General features: G+C 39.6%; 1 protein-coding gene across 10 annotated transcripts in view; it reads right to left on the bottom strand.

Moving 5' to 3' along the window:
- LRRC4C (leucine rich repeat containing 4C) overlaps window positions 1–16,649 on the bottom strand; it is an 850,059-nt gene that overhangs the window by 522,645 nt on the left and 310,765 nt on the right. The window contains exon 1 of one of the 10 annotated variants that reach the window (XM_073348030.2): window positions 16,095–16,114. The exons of the other annotated variants lie outside the window; for them this stretch is intronic. The gene's annotated coding sequence lies outside the window, so the exon portion shown is untranslated. Of the gene's footprint in view, window positions 1–16,094; window positions 16,115–16,649 lie in introns of those variants that run through there. 10 annotated transcript variants of the gene reach the window in all.

Consider the following 16,649-nt stretch of genomic DNA (forward strand, 5'->3'; position numbering starts at 1 on the left):
GGCCCCACCTCCCTTCTGCATCATAGCTGCTTAGTTTACTGACAAAAATACCTTTTTATTGCAATCAGCACTACCAAGCCAATGTAACCAGGGCAAAGCAGAACTGCATTCCATTTGGTCAATTTAGTTCCATTCCAAGATTTTATTGTTCAGTGATGACTGGTGATAATATCTAAAAGCAGAAAGAACACGACTGGATTTCTAGATGATGGACTGTGCTGCCAGGGCCAATAGATATTTTATCTTGTTTTAACTGGTACACTAAGCAATTCACGTATACCATAAAAATTAGAAGGAGGAAACAATCGGGGGGGAACAGAGATGATTTTACAAATTCAATTGTGTCCACTAAATCTGATGTTTTTTAGACATATGTTAGAAACAAAAACACAGCTGGCAGACAAATTAAGTGAGGCAGCTAAGGGATTTCTTTTAAAAAATAGAGTCTTCAGGTGAAACATTATTAATCTTGGATATGTTGTACACTCTAGTGATCTAGCTACAGATTTAATCAAAATAGTTTTGCTAGATTGTCTGTACAGTATTAATATGGATTATATTTGCAGTGATTGATTCCAAATGATCTGGAGACATGCAATGTATGGTCTAACGTGCCCTATTCATAGTCCTTCCAGGTGAGTTTCAGCCCTGCGCAGAGGATCAGTAAAGGTGGATGCAACTTAACTCACACAGAAACCAGAGAGTCTTAAGCTTTGCATAGATCTGGGATCAGCCATTTGCACTGGAATGAGTTTCACTCTGTTTGCACTTAGAGGCTTGCAATTTTCATGTATTGTAATATGGTTGCAAGCCTGTTACATTTGTAATACCAGTTAAAACAAGAAAACAGTCTACAATCCTAGACAGTCCCTCAGTCTGTGCACGCTACTCCTACACAAACTAAAAGAAGCTTTGCATGCAGATAAAGAGTAGTACAGGTTGCCTGCAAATAAAGGGTAGTATGGGGTCCTTCACGTAACCTGTGGTAAACTTCAGTGCAGCCAGCAAGCCACTGGCTCTCTCCTTGCCAGAAAGAGATAAGTACAGAAAAGCAGAATCAAGAAAGGCTGTTGTATTTAAAGGCAATGACTGCAATAAAGAATCGCCATGACAACTGATGTTCCTCCGATGGCAATGAAATGTGCCTCTGATCTGGACCTGACACTCATTAACACTGCTCCAGCTGTGCAGGATTTAGGTTTAATTCCTTTTAAAAAAAAAGAATGAGGTTAAGAAAAAAAAAGTTAAAATTATTGGAGTTTTGATTTTTTTTCAATAAAATCCTGATAATTTAGATTTAAATTAAAATGGGGTTGAGGATCATTAAAAACATCATTATGATACCCTTGGGTTAACACACTTTTTTTTGTTGTTCTACTTTCATAAAGGCACTAGTCAGTCCAGTCAAGACGGGAGAATTTTTTAAGGCTAATGTTTTATATCTAATTTATTGCAGAAATGGTGGCAAGAGAAGAAGGGAGAAAGAGAGTGTGTTTTTAAGTTAATAGGAGTGGGGAAAGTTCCTTATTGTTGCTGTGGTAACAAAGATGTGTTTTCTGCTCTCTTTTCTCATAGCCTGCATTTGGCAGACTCTTAACTTTCAACATGGACTAGGCTTCCTCTCCTAGATGTCAACAACTTGTCATAAAAAGAAGAGAACCTGGAATAGCATAAAAGTCAATTTGCTGGATTATGTTTCATTAGACTTGCAGCTTTTATGGATGAAATTACAGTAACTGGTTGGATCATGGTAAAATGCATGTTTGCTGAGGAGTCTTTGAGTAAATATAGATTTTGATCCAATTTACCTTGCACTAAAAGTCTTAACCCTTAAAAAAAGATTGTACCACATGGTCATATTTCCAGTAGAGAGGACTATGGATCTTTTCTGTTATCCTTTATTGCATCCTCCCATTCTGAGAACTCCCATCAAGACTGCTGGGAAGAGGCAAGCTGCCAAGTCAGTTCCTTACTCCAGTAATTCTTATTACTTTAATGAGGAACAATGGGTCCCATAAGAACTGGAGATTGAATCAAAGTCTCTCCAAGTAGAGTTAGAAGAGGAATTTCATAAGCAAACCAGAGATTATTAATTCTTATTCATTTAAATTAGCCAGGTATCTCCTTTCCCAGCAAAACTTCACATTTCCTCATGTGATTTTCAGTATTATTTCAATTCTAGACCTTCCCCAGGCATTTAGCTCCAAAAGAGCTAAATCTCTGATATGTCTTAAGACCCTTCTTCGTGCCTCTGCATGAGCAGACTTCAGGTTAATAAGGAAGAATTCATTTTAGAGAGACTGGTTCTTACGTAAAAATGGCATCATGGGGTTTACAGTGTCCTCACTAATACTGTGTTCTCACCATTTAAAAGTTGAAGATTTTTTTTAACTTCCAGCCCTGCGAATTCTGAGAATCTGAAAGTCAAGGTGGATTATTTCCTCTTCCTCTGAAGTGCAAGTTAGTCTCTCATTTATATCCTGTGCCACACCAATGAAGCATAATGGAGTTGCACACTTGTAAATGAGGGCATAATAGAAGAATGTAATAAGCATGATTTTGCCTATATCCTCTGTATTATTGGTGGTGATGATCCACAAGAAGCAAAGAATTAATCCCAATTCTCCAAACCAAAGTAGGAGTTTTGCAGCTCTGAAAAAAAAAATCAATAGGAAATATATTTTAGAAATTGACAAATTTGATTTTGAATCATGGAGAGAGAACATCAGAACCCTGGTAGGCCACTTTCAGAGTGTCACTATTCACACCACACTCCAGTAATGAGACAGTCCCCCAAAAATGTAAAGAATCCACATTGTAAGAATCTACATGTATTTTCTCTCAGTGACTCAATGTCATAGTTGACTTCCCTGGATTCTGCTTGCAGCAGGGTATAAAGGTGTCATATAAATATAGTATCACGACAATAATCTGGCCAATTTCTGTAGAATTTATGTTTTTAAAGTCCCAACATTTATGTTCAGAATTCTGTATTTCTCATGCAAAACCAAGGCAAAAATCAATCAACTAAAGTACAAATGAGTTTTCCCTCTTAACTTCCTTCAGAGTTTTGTATGGCCCATCCATCATCGTAATATCTGAGTGCCTTCCTTGTAAAATAAATAGCAATCATGAAATCCACAAGGGGCTTCATTAAGTCTTCTTCTTGGATCAATTCTGTTTCAGATAGGTTTTTTTTTCTTGAGAGGGGTGTGTGAAGGCATTGGGAGAGAGTCAGTAATAAAAAGGGTGTTGGAATTGTGAGCATCACTTATGGTGGAAAGGTTTTCTCAAAGGGAAGGGCTTTACAGCATTTCTTAAAGATAGTCAGATTCTGGATTTGCCTGAAGTTCTCTGGAAGATTAACATATCTAGATCCCCTTGACAGATAACGGTTTGTCCTCAGCTCTCAAGTTTCCTCCAGTGGTCTGATTGTCTCAGAAGTCTGTATCTGTTGTCATGGTTCATACAACAAAATTTGGTCTTTGATGTAGCTATGGATTGATCCGTTTACTTTTGAGCCATGTAGATGGTGGGCAGCTGTATTCTGTAGCAGTTGGAGCCTATGTGTCATCTCCACATTCAGCGATCCAGCCTGGAGGTGACAAATCCATAGTTATTGTGGCTAGGTCCTGCTGCAGGAGGAAGGGATGATGTTTCCTAACCAGCTGGAGGTGAAAGATGACATTTTTGGAAATATGAGCTACCAAGAGGACTCTGAGGCTTTGCTCCCCTGTGATGAATGGGAACTGTATACATCTGACGGGAGGCAAAAACAGCCTCATATCCAGTTCTTTGAAATGTTTCCCCTTTTCCACCATCATCACTTCAGTCTTGCCTGGGCTCAGCTTGAGCCAGCTGCTCTCCATCCAAGAGTTCATTTCCTAGACACAGTTTGATATTTTAGTAGTGGCAATGGTTGCGTCAGTTGAGAATGAGTCATATAGTTCGTGTCACTGGCGTACTATGTGTTGGCAGCCAAGCCTATGGCATCTCACTGTCTCTCCCAGTGTTCTCATGCAGATCTTGAGGAGAAGTGTTGATAGGTGGGACCCTGCAGTTGCGGGCCTTCATAGAGCAGGAACCTTTACCCAACATGAACAAGCTCTGCGGAAGAGGAACAACTGGAGCCATTACAATGCTGTACCATCAACTGCTGCTGTGGCAGGATTTTCAACCCTCTTGTTTTAAAACGTAATCCCTCATTACTTTTTCAGACCTACTCATGTATTTGGTATTGATTTGAGACCTTAAAGAATTTATTTACATAAAATAAAGCTTTCCAGTTCATCTTTAACAATCTTTTTATGTCAAAATCATCAAATTAGGTATCAGGTTGAAGTGAAACTGCTTGAAGAAAAGCATCCACTTGAGTATGTTTAATGCTTCTGAAAATCATTGGTGTGGAATGATGGACAAGCCCCTAACACTGTATGCAAAGGGCCTGTCTGCACAGGCAAAGATTTCCTGACATAACAATGTTATGGTTTCATTGCTGTCTCCTCGCTATTTTGTTTCCATTTTCAAATCGGTTTGTTTGGCTGGAGTAGGAAGAGTATTTCAACCCCTTCCAAGTACATTGTTATTTAAATGCATTTAATAAAGAAAGCAACAATTATTCTGGTCAGCATGAAATTTAATGTAAAGAGTAACCATTTTACACTCTGTTTCACTAAAGATGACTCCTTTTGGGACAAGGAGTCCAAAGAAGCAAATGCTTATTACCACCAGTGGGGCTTATTATGTGAGTAGACTAACACAATTACTCATGTTAATAAGCACTAAACTAAGTAGCGAATGGTTGTAGGATCAAGCCATGAATTAAGGGGGAGGGGGAAGCTCTTATCGACATTGCCAAACCAAAACATTCAAAAATTAGATTTTTTTTTTAAATGTTGTATTCTTTTTCTTCTGGTTTTTGAGCTTTTCAGTCACACCTGGGTCACGTTTACAAGTTTTATCTGAAACCACAAGGACTAGAATAATTTTTAAAATATTATGAATATTCCTCTACACAAAATATTTGAAGAGTTGGCAAAACTATTTTATTCAGAGATGGGCTTGGACCTCAGGTTGGTTCATGATAACAGATTCAGATGGTAGTTTCTAACTGAAATCTTTCTAAAATGGGCTGAGCATAGGGAAATTTGGGAGTGTTTGGCTCTGGACCTGGATTTGAAAACTTAAGTTCTGATTTTGACAATTTAGATACGAGTCCATCTTTACTTGTACTAACAATACAGCAGGCAGGAAAATGAATAGGAACAAGTGATGTTAGAAAGAGACAGTGACAATCATAAGAATTTGTAAATTCCTTTGTGGGATTATAATGGGAGACTGCAGGAATCATAGACAATGTAGTGGCAAAAATATTCTTTTATAATAAAAATATGCATTAAAATAGTGAATCTTAAGAAATGATTATCACTGTTTCAGTATTTCCATTAGCCTATAGGACTCATTTCTTTAAGTGGGGTCTCCAACCTTACAGTCTGAGGAGAGATTGGAATGGAGAAATTCAAAATTTGTTGTAAAGTTTTTTCATTTCAAATGCTTTCTAGTGGTGACGCCAATTCACTGAGACATTTTTATATCCATCAAATAGTCATCTTCTTGTTTTATTGTTAATCCTACTTCAATATATTTAAGACACTTCTGAAAACATTTTTTACATATTTATTCTTCTTTGTAATTAGTTGCGGTGATTAGAATATCTTGTATATTACACTGATGTTCCCCCTTAATGAGTTCTGTTATGTTCTCTTCTCTTCTGAACACTTCTTAAACATTGTTTTAAATTAACATTTAAGCTATTGGCAAAACACTGAAGTCTTGCTGCTGAAGTGCTCTTTGATCTGCATTGCAAATTAGCAGCTAAGAACACATCCGTTTGGTAACCATCCAGCAAACGTTATAGAAATCTCACAAGTATTGGGATGAGGTTATTCTTCCATGAACCAAAGAGCTAAGCACAATTGTGTTCCAAAGAAACAGCAAGAGAAACATTTTTCGTACTTCCATTGATTTAACAGCTACTATATGGCAAAAGGGGAGATATTTCCAGCCTTCAGCTTCTACTTGTGTTTGCCATAGCTTGTGCCTACACTTCGCAAGTGCAAATTCCTGCTTACAGTTACCTGAGAGCTCTTTGAGACATCTAACTCCCAAAGGCATGCAAGTGCTAGAATTTATACCCACAAACGCCACTGGGGCTAAAAGTGAAACATTCAAGTGTTAGCACACTCAATACATAGAACCATAGAATATCAGGGTTGGAAGGGACCTCAGGAGGTCATCTAGTCCAACCCCCTGCTCAAAGCAGGACCAATCCCCAATTAAATCATCCCAGCCAGGGCTTTGTCAAGCCTGACCTTGGAATGCACACATAGAAAACATGACTGTTTCAAATCCCTGATTAGAAGTTATAGTTTCCCACTCAAGTGTTGGGTACAATACTCATATTTATAAGTTAAAAGCTTTCTGTGAATATTTTTTAATATTTGCTTAAAATTCACTGTAACTGTACATGCTCCTTTCAAGATGCATTTCTGAGCATGTCCATGTAAAGCAAACAAAAGGGCACTAATACAGACTCTTCTTTACAATAAGACAAGACAACACCCTCAAAAACAAAAAGGTACCTGGGATAACTCCAGAAAGAAACCATTGCTGGCCTTTTTGGTTGAATCAGTCATTCACAGTGTCTAAAGAGAAACAACGAGGAATCCTTGTGGCACTTTAGAGTAACAAATGTATTTGGGCATAAGCTTTCATGGGATATAACCCACTTCATCAGATGCAGATGAAGTGGGTTATATCCCACAAAAGCTTATTCCCAGATACATTTGTTAGTCTCTAAGGTGCCACAAGGACTCCTTGTTGTTTTTACTGATACAGACTAACACGGCTACCCCTCTGAAACCTGTCTAAAGAGAGTTACCTCCTTATGTTTTGGGGAATGACATTACTTTAGCCCTTCGTGAAGTTGCTGTGGCAGTTTGGGGATCATTTTGGATGACAGCTCTACCCTTGGCAGGATGGCCAAGTAATGATGATAAACAACCATCTTCTGAGCTCCCAGGATTCCATTATACAACAATCATATGTTGTACTGAGTATATGTGCCACGCTTTCTAAGTGCATTCAGAGCCAACTGGCTGGCGGCCTGGATATTTGTTTTCTTTCAGCTCTTCACAGTAGTAGCAAGACCTGAATGGAACATTGAGATATTGCACAAACCTTTCCATTTTATTTATTTTATTTACTTTTATTTTTTATATGCTTATTTATTTTTGTGGAGGAGATTGGAGTTTCAAATCTGACAAGACAAATCAATTTTGTTGCTGCTGTTCAGATCTTATGCTGGCAGAAGTTACATCAATAACACCACTCAAGAAATTCAGAAATGTGGTATTTTACATAGGAGACTGCAGATCAATAAAACACAAGGAACATGTCCTTGCCTCTCCTGCTGAGGTTTGTTCACTCCACGTCATGATAACACATCAATAAAGGTGTCTAGGCACTTGGCTGTTGTTACAGAATAAAATCCCCAGTATTATCAGTCATTCCAACTTAGTGTTCACAAAAAGATTTTCTCCTGATTAAATGGTCTGCATTTCAAACAGCTGCATATCAGCTGAAGAGGTAGATGGGCAGCAAGGACTAAAAGTCACTTGCTCAAAGGGATTACAATGTTTTCACTGTCTTTGAAAGTAACAATCTAAAATTAGTAAATTTGTCACTAACATACCACAGATAGGAGACTGGCATGACCTGGGCTCAGATGGTCCCCTTGACTTCCATAAGAAAAAGCAACCTAATGAGGATGAACTTTTCATTGGCATATAAAGATGGGGACAGAAGAGCCACTTCCATGGTGCCATTCTATATTCCCTGTGTGAGTATTTAGTACATCTGTAAAAAGCCTATAACCAATCTGCAAACTCTGTTCTGTGTGGTGAATGCTATTTTGATTGTAAACTGTTTTGCGCCCATCACTTTTGCATCATAGCCTTCCTCTTGGTCAGGACACTCAGGTGGTGTTGGGAAGAATCCTTACACCTAGCAGAGGGTCTAACAACCCATCTGAAACTGGTGGGCTCGTATGCTGCATGGCTAAGCCACACCTCCACTGCTGCTATCCATGATATCATAGCTACACTACTGTTTATATTCACAACTATGTTTATGCAAGCAGATGAAGCCACACCCCTAGGCTGTAGTGTAAGTATAGCTGTAGAGACAGTGCCTGGATGCTGCTGAGACCCATTAGGCTTAAAAACATAAGGGATCCAAAGGTTGAGTCCAACACAGCAGTCTGTTGCTGACCAAATGGCAGCTTAGCTGTATACCTGCAATCCTTCTTGAAACACCCTTGACTCCTGTGGTATATAAGCAGCCGCAGGAAAAAGCAACCACAGCACAAAACCAAAGGAGGCATATGCAGGACTCTGATCCCTGAAGCAGCATGGAAAGGAGCAGTTTGTGAAGGACGGATCCTGTGTCCATGGATGATGATATGTCCTTCCTCAATGATCCACTAGATTTAGAAGACTAGAATGCTTCCATCTTGCTCTTGCTCCCAAACCATCCCCCTTTAGAAGATATTCCATATGGAGAATACACTGTAGTGGAGTTTTCTGGTCACTCCGTAACTCTCAAAAAGGACTGTCATTTTATGGGTAATGTCTTTTATGGGTAATGTTAGATTTTTTAATTTTAGTACTTAATTGCACTTGTCCACATTCTCAGTTGTATTCTGTTCTCAATGCTGCAGAGGAATCTGCAATCAGATATATATTACTTTTATTTTCCTATCCTAGACTTCTGCATAGTGTTGCTGTACACTGTTAAAGAGCTACCATGATTCACCCAAGGGATTGCTCAATTTCAGTGTTTTATAAGACAATTCTTGTACATGTGTGGGCACAAGGATAGGGACAGGTAATTAGGGATCCTGTGGGAAAGGCACTATCTAAAAAGATATTTAAGAAGGGATCATGGAGTAGGATCTCTAGCTTTCCACAGAGTCCCCTATAAGTCAGGTCTCACTGCCAGAGGAAATAAAAAAATCACAGACCGGTCCAAATGAAACAAGCTAAGCATGGTGTTTTCTTTCTATTTACTCCCACTGTCTGCAAACCACACAAGGCTGTTTCATTAAGCCAATGTTCTAGGTTGAGAAAACAAAAGTAAATATTACTCTTTGCACACCAATATAGTCATCCTCAGAAGAAACAAAGCAAAGAATTCCCAACTACTCCTTTCCCTTACCTGTGGTCTGGCTTTGGGGACTCCTAGGTTGGACAAAGAGCAACTTCTCTCTCTTCTCAGTTTATTTTGCTTAGGAGGCACAGCTGTCAGTTCTGCCTCCCAGCACCTCAATAAGCCGCAGCTGTCAGCTCTTCTCTTCTAAGTTGGCAGCTCAAGCCGTCTTTCAGGGTTTATTTCCTACTTTTTATGCAGCTAAGGACAGTACTGACAAACTCAGAAGTCCAAAACTCTTGGGGCGTCAGGTTCCAAATGGGATCATAAAACTGAGATTTTAAATAAATAACTAAATAAATGCAGATTTGTTGTGATATTTTAGGGGGAAACCGTCCACCCCACATTTGTGTATGATCATGCAGTCATAGATTTTAAGGTCTGAAGGGACCCTTTTGTTAATATAGTTTGACCTCCTGCATAACACAGAGTAAAGAACCTCACCCACTCATTTCTGCATCAAGCCCATATGTTCTTAAGCCCATAATCTCTGGTTGAGCAACAGCATATCTTTCTGAAAGATAGCCAGCCTTAATTTAAACCTTCAATTGATGGAGAATCCATAAAACCCCTCAGTAAGTTGTTCTGGTTGTCAATTACCCTCACTTAACAATTGAACCTTATTTCTACTCTGACTTTGTCTGGCTTCAGATTTCAATTACTGGATGTCATTGAGACACTTTGAAGTTCATCCAGGCCAGTAAGGTATTCAGTTATCACCTGTATTGCAACTCTGGGTGTTTTAATGGTCTGCAGCTGTGGCTCCCAGGGGGACTGCTTGCAGGGGGACCTCAACAATCCTTCCAGCCCTACAAACATCTTTTTACAGTGCCCAGCCCCTCTTGCTGTAACACCCCCAAAACTGTATGAAGTTTGCTGCTCATTTAAAGAGTCAATGTCCAGCAACTCATTAACTTAACTGAAATAACACATCATTCTCTTCAATCACAGCACTGAGTTTGTTTACAGTAAAAGTAAAACAAGTTTATTGACATAAGGACATAGGTTTCAGTAATACCAAGTAGAAGTAATAGGGGTAGGAAATGGTTACGAACAAACAAAAATGAAAACATGCTACCAAAACTCAGCTTTACAAATCAGTGTCTTTAGTTCAAAGTTTCTTCACCATAGTGATTCTTCCAGCATGGCTGGATGGTTCTTCACCAGGATCCAACACACAGAGCCCAAAAGCTGGGTTTCTTTTTCTCCTCAGGTGAAGGATAACTTAGAGGTTATATATGCTGGGTATAGAAACCATGCTGTCTGGTATTGATGCCATGCTGGTTTCTCTCCCACTTTTGATTTTTTATAAAGCAAATGATATTCTTTAAATCTCTGATTTAAATTTATAAGCCACCTAACAGTCAGCTCTGAGTAAATGCTGACTTTTTTATGGCAATCATTGCACATTAACAGTCAGCTTTGTTTTCTTCCCATTTTAGTAAAACCCATCTCACAATGCTCACTTTCCTCTCTGATCTGTCTTTGGAAGAAACAGGATTTATGCTCTATATCCAAAGTTCCACTTCAAGGCCCATTCATCACATTCCTTTCTTTCACTCTCTGGCTTAATTAACCTTTTAATGTCATATGGAAATCTGAATGCATATGGTGCTAATCAGCTAAGTCTTTGCATCCTTGGCAGGTTGCTGTAATAGATCACAAGGCAATCAGGGTCACTGTCAGATTGCAATTGAGCTCTGTCTAGCACCTGTTCTTCTATAAAGCCTTTCACTGACTGAGTTACATACTAAGGACTGTTTGCAATTAAAAAATGCTTTTACAATACAAATATGTGTTGAATTTCAATAAAGCCCTTACCTGACCTGCCATATTAATCAAATGAAATTGGTTTCCTGGAAGGACTTTGTTTATTGATTGGATAATTTAACCAATTCTTAACTTGGCTGGCTTCTATATATAACATGGATCCTTCATGGTCAGGGAAAGAAAGCCTTGAGATTAAAGGACTGGATTGGAACTCAGAAGATCTGGATTTATTTCCAACCTCTGCCAACAGAATTCCTTTGTGAACTTGGGCAAGTCACTACACCTCTCTATACTTCCAGTCCCCACTATGAAGAGAGGATAATACTCCCTTCCCTTGCAGGGGTGTTGTAAGGATATGTTTGTTAATGACTGTGAGGCACTCAGGGTATGTCTACACTTAAAATGTAGTGCTTCAGTATAGACACTACCTATGCCAAAAGGAGGACTTCTCCCATTGGCATAGGTAATCCACCTCCCCAAGAGGAAGAAGCTAGGTTGATGGAAGACTTCTTCTGTCGACCTAGCACTGAGGGTTAGGTCAGTTTAACTGTGTTGCTCAGAGTGCGGATTTTTCACAACCCTAAGAGACGTAGCTATACTAAAGTAAATTCCTAGTATAGACCAGATCTCAGACACTGTAGAGGCACAGCATCTGATCAGTCAGCCTCCTCAATAGCTCTGCGGCTGGAGAGGCATAGAGCCTCAGTACTTAGACTTCCCCGTCCAGTTCTGGGACTCAGAGGGGCAAAGAGCTGGGGAGGAGAGTAGGATCTCTGCCTCTCCAGCCTCAGAGCTGCAGAGAGGCAGGGGATACTGAAAGGTAGAGCATCAGGGCACTCAGCCTGGGCAGCCCTGAGGGAAAGCTTTTGCCAATTTCATGTCCTGGCTGCAGGCCAAAGTTAAATTGACAAAAAAGCATCCAAGCGGGCAGTCAGGGAGCCATCATCATTTCAACAGTCCTGAAAATGTTTGGCAAAACTGAAATTTTACTACAGGAAACTGTAGTTTTGTGAAAAGGGCCTTTTTTCCCCTGTCAGTAAAATCATTGTGATTAAACATTTCCCACCAGCTCTAGTATCAAGAGTAGGTAAATGGATTCTGACCCTCAGGTGCTTAGATTACTCCTGGTTTAGTGACATCAGTTCTCACATAATCAGTCTGGCATTTTTGCATGGTTCATATTCCTGCTGGACCTAGAGACATTTTACACTGCGATATAAGTGCATCACTGGAAAAACCTATGCACCCATAAACCAGGGTAAGGCTTGCAACTGCCTTGGCTCATTTTTACATTATAACATTTTTATCATCATCACTGGTTGTAATAGTGCAGGGGACTTTGCTACCTTTTCTCAGACAGCTGGAGAATTTCTCAATTTTGCTTTAAACCACCACTTTCCGACCTGCAGTTATTTATCATATACAACTAAATTAACTTTAACCGTTATGAGCACATAGGCTGCTCTCAATTGAAGATGACACCTTTAGTCTAAGCTCACTCACCAGCAGGAAGATGGGGAAAATATTTCTGTTGTTAAACTTCTTGGCAGTGCCTTGCTTGGGGATATTTATTTTAATAAACACAAGGTGATTATGCTGGCATGAGGTTCCCCCTAAGTGCCACTCTTTGATTACACATTATCCATCTTGCTATTGTATCTCTGCCTGAAGTTTGTAAGCTTCAACTGAGCAGCTCCTGCTAAAATTACGAAAAGCCTCATAGGAGGTCAGTTTCATAAATAGAAGACAGTTAGCAGACAGTGCTAGATGTAGTGCGGCTTTCATCTACCTCTGTGCTGCCTGCTCTATCAAGCACCTGTCACCATACAGTGAGCTGCAAGAATTATAGCTAAGTCAGCACATTAAGGACAGGTTTCCTGATGATTTACTCACCTTTCCACCATTCTATGCACAGGGTGAAATGTAAAAAGGGGAGTCATTGAAGTGGCACTTTGAATAAGAAACGGAAGGGTTAAACATAGTGTCCTGGCCTACTTCCAGCTCAGATAAATACCTCCTCCCTAATGCCAGAACTATGCCCCCAACACAGCCAGTGCCATCCACATTTAGGGCTGCTTTAGCCCTCACTGCTGCCTGGAAGTTTCTTTGCATTGCTACAGCCTGTCTCTTGGAAATTTTCTTCTCCACCAGAATTTAAGCCACATCCAAATTTAGGAGATCCTAACCCACTGTACATTCATGCATGGCCCCAAGTCTGTCAAGAATACGGTAGAGATTTCCTGGTGAACAAAGATCCCTGCCTCTCAATGAAATTACACATTGCTTACCTAGTTGCTCAAGCAGTTAAAAAGGCACTTACGGAACAGCTGAAGTATACTAAGAATTGCAGCAATATCCCATCCTCCCTGAGTGGCAAAGCATCTCAAATTTTCTTCTGCAGCATGCAGTGTAATACTGCCAGCCAACGGAACAAACAAAGTCATGAACCTTGCTATAAAACTTGAACCCCAGTTAATACATCACCTGCAAGGTCTCATGCATTTTCTGATACCAAATGCTGGAGATGGAAAATACCTGTTAGATTATCCAGACCATCTGCCATTGGCCCATGAGTTATGTATTATATAGCAAACCCTATAATCCACTGTTGCCCTAGTGAATAGAATTATATTCACCTGCCAGATTGGGGCAGAGATGGCATCTGCCCCTACATATTATACCATACTGTTAATGCTCAAAAAATAACATCCAGGGGCCAATGAAAAGAATCTTGTTTCTTTGACTAGAAGTCCAGTTACTTTTAAAAAAGTATTTATCAACTCTCAAGAGGAGGTGTGTACTTCATGTGTCCTATTTACTTGCCTTCCAGCGGTGTAGCAATCTGAAGGCAATGGCAAGTAAAGGGAGAACCCCTACTTTTTGTAGACATGAAGTTCTCACTGGAAACAGTTCACAAGTCCCTAGTCCTGGAGCCTGGAATCAGTTTAAGGCCTTGGACTTTCCCCTTCCATGATGAATATGTATCACAATTTTTTCCCCTTAAACAGTCTGCCATTATTATTCAGTCTGAGGTCTTATCCAAAATTAAAATAAAGGACATAATGTGGACTAATACACATATTCCGTATCCACATTCTTAGGCCCGCTGTATGGTACAGTGGTAAAGACCTGCTCAGCAACATTGCTGAAGCATATAGACACTGCTGAAGTGTATGAAAGCAATTGCCCCTGGGGTGCCCACTGCAAGTGAACAGAGGTGTGGCATTAGCTCACTAATCAATCTTCCCACTCACTTTACCACAATTTGTCATTCTTAATCCAATTGCCACTCATTCAGACATTGCCACTGACTCAGGCAGTGTCTGCTACTTTACTAATAGTAGGCATCTTCGGAGGACGCCTGGTTAAAATGGTCTCATTTAAAGCATTTCACATTTCAAGTCTCCCCTCTTTTGGGTACCTGATTTTCATCTGGGTGAATTGGCATTCCCCCCACTTCTACTTCAAACCCACCATTTGTCTCTGCCAACACCTGGCAAAGGTGCCTGAAACGACAACATATTGTACATGGAACAAATTTGTAGAAAGGCATGAGGACAGTTCCCACATACAGATAATTTCCTGGAGGTGTGTGCTGAAGAGCTAGTTGTGCGAACACGTTTCAGTGAATTTCTTTTAGTGCTGAATATGCACAGCTGACCATGCTCTTTGGAGTACTGAGTGCCCAGAGAATCACCTACTGAAAATGCAATCCTGTGTGATGTGAGTTCCAGCTACTTTTCCATCTGCTAAATCTGGGACATTGATTTAGGCTACTTTTAAACCTCACATCCCTAGGTACAGTTGCTCTCTCAACAACCCCCCCCCCCCCCCACCATTTCACAAGTGCCTTTAAAATTTGCCAGCCTAATGTCTCAGTTAACTATTCGGCATAGTAGATCCTCTCTCTTTTAAGACATCAGAGCAGATCAATTGTTAAACCAATCTTTTGAAACATTACAACACAAAGTGTAAAATGTAATTGTCTCAGTGTTTTGTGACTTGTGTCAATAATGTATGCTCTTCCCTGACCACTATAAATTATTAGGCACATCCAGATACTTTCAGTTCATTTTCATCCTTGTAGCTTCTACAGGTGATTGAACTGTATTTTGTAACATAAATCTTACCAAAAAAAGAGAAAAGTGAATGAGATGGGACCTGCCACTATTGAAACTAAGTCTTAATATGCAAATGAATTACTTGGTTGTATATTGGTATTTGTACAGCTCAGCACTGTCTACATGTTGAAAATGTCTAAATGACTGAATTCCTCCTAGAAGACGTGCTGCACAGCATCTGAAATCCCTACAGATGTATTTGTCCTTCAGCGAGAAAATGGCCTACTTTGAGGCCGTGATTTTCTTTCTTCAGAAAGAAAGTGCGCAGAATTGTGGACCCTTAATGAACAGCTGTATTACATGAAGGCATGTGAGAAATGGATATAAGCCTTGATAAACAGAAAAGGGACATCACACTGTACAGTGCAAGTTCCACTTGTAAACTGTTTGAGTGGGTGTTTAATATTGCCATATTTTGCAATGCATAAATAACTTACCACTGCTATCTATCATTTACATATTAGAAGTGAATGTTGACTGGTGATTAAGGCAAGGGGCTTAGAGTGAGGACTTCATCTCTACCACTGATTTGCTGTGTCCAAATTGCTTAACTTGTCTATGCTTCAATATCCCCATCTGAAAAATGAGTATAATAGTGCATAGGACTGTTGTGAGGCTTAATTAATGGGCCAGGCTTAACCTCTAGTGTTATAACATTAAGGTGAATGGAGTTATATGGGGGGATACATTTAGCAAAATTTGTAAAGGGCTTTGAAGTCATCCAGTAGAAGGTACTGTACAAGTGAAAAGAACTAATATTTTCACAAAAGCTAGAGATTTAATAAGCAAATCCTATGAGTAATTACATGTTCCTGAATACTGCTGTGTATTTTCATTTAGTCACTCCAAAAGTAATTATAATGTAGCCTGCTCAGTGTTTTGGAAGACACAACATGCAGTTATTTTGTAATTACATACTACTTTTTGTATACTTACCTTGTCACTACAAGAGGCCTCAGTATATAATGAAACGCTCAGAGACCCTGCAAGAAAGCCAAACTGAAGTTTATGCCTTCAGAAAACAGCATTCAGCTACATCATTTAATAGATCTTTATGAAACTTTCAGTTAAAAGACATTTAATGATAAGTTCTTAATCAATGATCATAGAAGAAGCTGTTCCAAAATCTTTCATTAGATGTGCATATTAAATTCAGGCACTTATTCAAGAGATCATTTTTCAGTTGCTATGAAGCACGTCACAAAGGGCGATATAATAAATAATCAATCTGGTGGTGGTTCTGTCAGTGAGGCAGATAAAGCTCTGGTACATTCATAAAAATAAGAAAGCAAAACCAGAGTAAAATGATTGGTCCCAATTCTATGCGCCATTCACAGCTCTGCCATATGAAGGATCTGCGGACAAGTGCCTACAGAGTATAGTGCATGTTCCAGAAGGCAGCTCAAAAGTAGGACTACACTGAATAACCTGGAAGCTACAGCAGTGCACTTTCACAAGTGCTTGTGCATCTAAGGTAACTTACGGAGCTTC

This window comes from Lepidochelys kempii, chromosome 6, assembly GCF_965140285.1.
Source record: "Lepidochelys kempii isolate rLepKem1 chromosome 6, rLepKem1.hap1, whole genome shotgun sequence".
Taxonomy (NCBI): Eukaryota; Metazoa; Chordata; order Testudines; family Cheloniidae; genus Lepidochelys; species Lepidochelys kempii.